Source organism: Puma concolor, chromosome D3 (genome assembly GCF_028749965.1).
Source record: "Puma concolor isolate L17-30 chromosome D3, mPumCon1.1.hap2, whole genome shotgun sequence".
Taxonomy (NCBI): domain Eukaryota; kingdom Metazoa; phylum Chordata; class Mammalia; order Carnivora; family Felidae; genus Puma; species Puma concolor.
The window spans coordinates 49,696,987-49,703,815 of record NC_141678.1 but is presented as its reverse complement, the minus strand read 5'-3'; the positions used below and the strand labels follow the sequence as shown (position 1 = coordinate 49,703,815).

Below are 6,829 nucleotides of genomic sequence, written 5' to 3'. Positions count from 1 at the left end.
GGAATCCGAGACGGGGCAGAGGTGAAGAGGGGAAGGTGAATTAGGCAAGGGCGAAGATAATTACTTCCCAGACCAAGACCGCATGGCACTCGAGCCTCGACCCGGCCGGGGTCGGGAGGGAGGGCGAGGGGCCGGCGGAGGAAAAGCCGGAAAGTCGGGGAAGAGAGGGCGACCGAGGCCGAGCGGCGGGCTGCGGGGCGGGCGGCGCGCGGCTGGGGAGATAAAGGCGGGAGGCGGAGTCGCCGGGGCGGGCGGGGGCGCGGCGGCCGCGGCGGGAACGGAGCGCGAGCGGCAGCGGGCTCGAGCGGAGGCGGCGCCGCAGCCAGCCGGGCGGACGGGCGAGGGCGAGCGCCGGGCTCCGCGCCGCCCCTGCTCCCCGCGCGCCGCGCCCGCCCCTGCGCACCCGACGGCCCGCGGCGGGGAGGAGTCCTCCGAGTTTGCCCCGGAGCGCGGGGAAGTTTCCCGCGAAGCTGCGCTCCTGGAGGAGCGGGACCGGCCGGCGGGTGCTCGCGAGGTGAGCGCACCGGGTTGGGGCCGGGGATGGGGTGGGCGGTGGGGGCCGGGGTCGCGGGGAGCGCTTAGCACCCGAGGTAGAGGGGTCTGCGTGGGCGGGGAAGCGCATCCTCACCTTTTCAGGTACTTCACCTCTGTTGGATGAGGGAGGCATCTTTCTTTGCCTTTGTACCCCTTCTCCCCCTCGCTCCGCACCCAATGTGTGAACCCACTTCCGTTCACTTTACTGGACCTGCTTGGAGGGGCGGGGTGGCCGGGAGGTGGAGGGGACAGGAGGACTTTGAGAAGGGCGCCGGAGGAGGACGGGCGCCCGAACTTTACCTGTGCTGGACTCCTGGGTCCGGCGGGGCGCCCCGGGCTCCGGGATGCCCGGTGCCAGCCCCCACTTGGCGCAAGCAGAGGCTGGAAGGAGGACACCCAGGGCACGGTATTGAGTTTCTGATGCCGGTTTATCCGGTCCTCCAGCGTGTTTGGCAGAAAGATGAGCATCTCTGCAGCGATGCCTCTTTTGCATCGGCCTCACGCTCCAAGACTTTGCTCAAAGCTCTTGCGAAGGCTGCGGGCAGTGCGGGAGGGAAGTTAGGAGAATCAGAGCCCGGGTCGTTCGGGCTCCAGCAAAGGGGTTGGGAGGGGTGGCGTGGGGGGGGGGGGAGGGATGAAGTGGGTTGGGGAAGAGTAGGACCGGCGTGATTGTTGTGTTGCTGCTGCCGTTACTTTCCTACGGTCACGGTTACCCGCTCGCTCTTCTGCCCCGTTTGAACAACCTGTCTGCCAGCACTTTCTGTTAGAGAGCTAAAAGGTGTTCTGTCTGATGACTGTCAGGAGTTACTTCCAAGTAAGTTCACAGGTGCAAAGCCTGAACGGCTGCTCCTCCTGGCTCCTCTGCCTGCGGTTTACCCCCCAGTTCCCTCCCACCAGCAAACTGTTCCCGAATCTTCCAGGGTTTTGAAAGGGATGGCAAGTACATGATGTAGTTTGTGTTTGTGTGACTTTTTCCCCACTATGTTATCAGAACCAAATCAAAACACTGGAGATGTTTAATGGGACTCCGCTTCAGTAGTTTTGATAGTAATTAGAGTATTGTTCACAGTGTTTATTTTTCTTCGGTCTAACTCCAAACATTGCATTAATCTCTCTGTGTACAGTTCTGTCTGTCACTGTTTCACTGGGTTTAACGGACAAAGGCTTCTTGTGGACTCACATATACTCACCAAAATACAATGTGACAATATCCAATATTTATCTGTCTTCCTGAATCAGTGGTCTGGCACCTGCCAATTCCAGTACATAATCATAACACCATATGCCTGTCTACACTATGCCTGTTATCCTTCTTCATGGGCAAGACTACCCTGGACTACCCAATTTTGTTTTTGCTTAAGGGGGTTTTAAGGGCTTCGGTCAAAGGGAATCAAATACACAGAACAAAATTAGAATTCTAGCCAATGCATTCAGAAGGAATACAATCCTGGACACTTATAGTTGACCAGTTATTGAAGAAAAATGAAAATCCTCTCGTCACACAGACAACATTTTGATTGAATATAGTCAGTGAGAAATGGCACACATTGCATGCTCTGAGAAAGCAGGAAGGATTTTCCTCTTGCCTCATTTGAGTTTTATCTCCTTTATTATAGTAGCATCCTCTAGAAAATGAACACCTTGCAGATAGATGTTGGTATGTACTGACTAAACACCATATTTTTTAATACAGAGGCTTGGTGACAGTCCAAATACATAAATGTTTTAAATCATTACCAACCATCTGTTCTCTCCCACTTACTTAAAACGCAATGTTTTATTTTCACAGGTATCAAAACATACATCCTCATTTCATACATTTCCATGAATATCCTGAAATCTGCCATGGTATCTGATGTTGACCCAAGTTTGGCGACTGCCGTGTTTGGCTTGTTATACTATAAACTCCTCTCCTTTTATTTTCAATGAAAGAAGAAATCAAAAAAGTTTTAAAGCCTTTGGCCAAAGCTGGTGTGTCTACTCCAGTGAAACCTGATTGTCCCCCCACTCCCACCTTTTTGTTACCAAACAGAAGCTGAGAATTAGTACAGCTGCGAGCTCCTCCTGATGACATTCTTTCCCTTTCTTGCTGGTCACAAGGGTAGCATTTGGTGCTCTGAAGCAGTGCATTAAACAGCCCCGTGACTCCAAAAATTTAGTGTGTTTCCAGAAGGATAAAACATCTCCCCAGGAAGAATTTACAAAATGGGAGCTTAATATTCCAAACCCCAAATTAAGTAGACCTAGGATATACACATTGTTTCCCACATAGATCGGGGTTTAGGTGTCGCCTAGCATATCAATAACATGTCTCTGTAAGTAGTCTTTATATTTGTGTTTGGGAACCTGGATGCGTTTGTATGTAACCAGGGGGTAGATTCACACCCCTCATCTTGTTTATGTCATCAGTGGAACAATATTTGGGGTTTTGAGTCCTGCCCCCCAAATCCAAGAAGCCTTTCACATTTAGGGATGTTTGCTGTAGCTACACCTGGAACGTTAGGATGTTTTTAGCACTCGAAATTAAGTTGCGTAATAACTATGTTGTTCCTTTGATGCAGGCAGAATGTTGGGAAATTCTTTTTATTCAAATCTAGGTGTAGTGTTCTAAAGCACTTTCATATTTTTAAGGAAAAAGATATTGGCAATCTTGCCCACACTTTGCAAATACTTTATATGTACTAGAAGAACATCAAGAACCAAAGAGACGTGAGGTTTCTACCTTCTAACCTGCTACACTGCTCTATACTGCTTTTGCCTTGAAAGCATAAGATTCTCCTTACTTATTACCAGGATAGCACTGAAGGGAATGAACCCAAACTATATAGATAATTTTGAAAGTTAAGTTGCCTTTAAAAATATGGTTTAATTTAAACCCTTGTAAATACATAAGGATGTGTTAGATCTTACTTTTCTGAATACTAAAAATGAATTATTGAGGGGAAATAGTTTCACTATGTATAGTAAGCACCCTGAATTATTCATGTTAATGAGAAGAATAGAGGCAAAGATAATCCAAAATCATGGTTATTTAAAAAGTCATTTGTTTTTGTCTTTGGAACGTATTACATGTTTGGTTTAAAAAAGAGTTTCATTGTTATTGTGGGCAAGTTGCCTTTCTAATTATTTTGTTTCATTTAGGTTAATTTTTAAATGAGTTTATATACCTCAAACACCAAAAACGATTTAAAGGGAGGTGGCAGGCTGCCCAGAAATGAGCCGGGTGATAGAAATAAGCAAACCTGGCCTGGCAGCTTCACGGTAGAATACATGTAATTCACAGAAACATGATCAAGACTTGACTGTATACCTATCTAATGAATATGTTTTAAGAATTAGACATGTGTCTGGGAAAAATAAAAGTCATTCAATCAAAATTGGAGAAATTCAGTCCCACTTTACATGTAAGCTAGGTGATTAATATTTTTTTTTAAATGATAGTGGGGTACTCCAGAAATCCCAACAGGAATATTCTGGTTTACTAAGCTGAATCTGTAAGCATGAGGTTTTACTAAAGCATACACATATGTATGTGTTAAGGTGATAGTCCTATGCCTTACATAGGTACTTTCTAAAGGAGAAACACCACCAGAATAAGGTGTTTGGCCCATTTGATCTCTGTTCCTATGCTCCAAATCAAAGTACATTTCATTGAAGAGAAGCTCTCAAGTATCTATTGTTACCGAGGACCTGGTTAGATAAAATAGTTGAAGTTCAGCAAGACTAGCAATTTAACAGATTTCTATTGTGTTTTTCAAAAGCTCTAGGGTAAAATTGGTTGTGGATGAAATAGTTACTTGAACAAGAAGTTGATTCACACCATACCACTGGCTGTTAAACACCTTGTTTATAGTCAGTGTTTAGTTGTATATAGATTTTGTTGCGTTGTTAGTTCTGTGGACTATTAGAAAACCTCTGTGGGGAAGGTTAGAGCTGCTAAAAATATATGATTGGAAAAGCAGAGATCATTTTGATTTCAAGAATTCAAAGCAAAACTAAAACTGTAACTTTTACCGCAGTGAGCAGAATGGCAATAAAGTAGGTGTCCCCGCTCAGAGTGGTGACTATGTTCTCATAATACATGTGCTCACTACTGAAAGTGTAGGGGTACTTCGTTTTTGAGGAAACATTTTTTATTTTCTATAGGATGTGACATTTTTTTAAAGACTTGAGTCTTTAGACTGAATATTTTAAAAGAAATATTGTGGTTGGAAATATAATTGAGACCCACAGGATATATTTTATATACATTTGTTAAAGGCATCAGTTTCTTCTGATCAGTTGCCTAAGTATTAGAATCAAAATTATGCATTTTGTTATAGAGCTGGAAAGGACCTTTAAAGTAATTTATTCCAATGCCCTCATTTTACAGTTAAGGAAATAGGGACCCACGGTGATCACTGTGAGCAGCTAAAGGTCACACTGGTAGTTAGTGGCAGAGCAGAAACTAGAAACCTGATCTCCTGACTCATTCAGCTCCCATGTAGTAAGTTGGGTAGTTAGGGGAGTTAACTCTTTCTGGCCATCAGAGCATCAGCTCCACACGATAGTCATGAAATGAAATGGTACAGAGGTAGAAGCAGAAGGCTTGTGACTTTTTTATCTTCTATCATCCACTGAGTGCTCACTGTGGACCAAACCGTGGTTCTCAACCCTCTTAGTCTCTTTTTTAACAGCAAACATTTTGTGAAATGTATGTAACCCTGAAATGTATGTAATTCATCAATAGTTTAGTTACCAAATATATCTGTAATGAAAAGGAGCAGTAAACTAAAATTAATTTGTGATTTGCAACTCTACTAATGTCTGAGGATGTCTTCACTGCAGCATATATTAAAGTAGCAGAAGCTTGCATGTATATGTAACGAATAAATTTAGATTGAAGACAAATAAAACATTCTATACAAGAAGTATAAGAAGGTGAAAGAACAGGATAGACTGAAAGTATGTTGGGATAATTACAAACCAGACTTATTTGTATGTGATAAAGGATATAATGGGAATCGTTCCAGGGAAAATATGCCAAGTCAAATTATAGACTGTCAGGATGGAGAAAATGTGGAAGTGTGATATTCTGCAAATGAGAGAATAAATACTATTAATATACTTGCACCAAAATTCCAAACCTATTTTATGGAATAGTTTCATCCTGTTACTAGTGTGAACTCTACTTCAAGGGATTCTGCAGGTTACCCACCATATCATCAATAATAACAGGTAAAACATTTCTAAAATGAAAATTATTGATTTATGCTGATATTGCCTCTTTAAGGTTATTTTCTATTACTATCATGGTCTATCAATTCTGGAGTTAGGAGACAGACTACGTGGAATGATTAAATTACTTGCCGCAGCAACTTTAATTGTCAATCTCTGGGCTTTCAGTGGAAATTCGTATAAAATGTTTAATTATGATTATGTACCATATTCAATAGGCTGGTATTCACTATAGGTTTAGTTCAGTGGGACATTGCATGTCGTGTGGGCTATTTGGGGAAATTCTTCGTTAACTAGCATTGCTTCTCCTCACTGAAAGCTGACCATACTCTCCTGTCCCAGTAACTGTGACAAACCAGAGTCTACCCATCCCTTCCCAAAATATTCTCTAGTGGCGTTCTCACCCTGAGGAGATCCATAGGACTAGATAAACAAGATTTTTATGATGGCATGGATTATTCTTCATGCCTTTACTCATCTATCTTTATTTTCTTTACATGGAACTGTCCTGCTGATCCACTGACCTTCAAACTCAAGCTCATGTTTTGATGTTTTTCTGTCACTGTTACCTTTATAAGAGTTTACTTTTTCTGGTCCTCCCTTCTCTTAGAAATCTCTCTTTGGTGGGTGGCTATGAGTGTTGACAAACTAATACGCAAGCTGACTAGTATTTTAGTGTTCCTAGGCCTGAACCTTGTTTAAATGCAGGTCTCCAAAAAGCATTGAAGGCTTTCATACAGACAGAGACCATATACACACTCACATGTGTGTATGTATATGTATATATGTACATGTCATATGTACATACATATATGTATACACATGTAATTTCAGGCCCTGAGAAAACAGAAAAGGAGGTATTTGGGGGGTTGTATTTTGAATGCCCTTGAAACATCTTCATGCAAACAAAGAACTGCACGGGTCCAATATCGGAAGTTGTACCCTAAAACAGTGCTGTGAAGTATGCTCACAGAAGAGGCCAAAATCTGTTACCACCCCAATAAAGTGTTGTATTAGAATTTTTTTTATGTTGCTTGAAATCAATGTGTCCTGTGCTAGCATATAGGAGTCGGGCCAG

At 43.1% G+C, this 6,829-nt stretch overlaps 1 protein-coding gene across 4 annotated transcripts in view; it reads left to right on the top strand.

The window, feature by feature from the left end:
* The first annotated feature begins 264 nt into the window (after positions 1–264).
* The window catches only part of CHST9 (carbohydrate sulfotransferase 9), a 245,564-nt gene continuing 238,999 nt past the window's right edge, over positions 265–6,829 (top strand). For all 4 annotated transcript variants that reach the window (XM_086682664.1, XM_086682662.1, XM_086682663.1 and 1 more), the window contains exon 1: positions 265–514. The gene's annotated coding sequence lies outside the window, so the exon portion shown is untranslated. The remainder of the gene's footprint in view (positions 515–6,829) is intronic.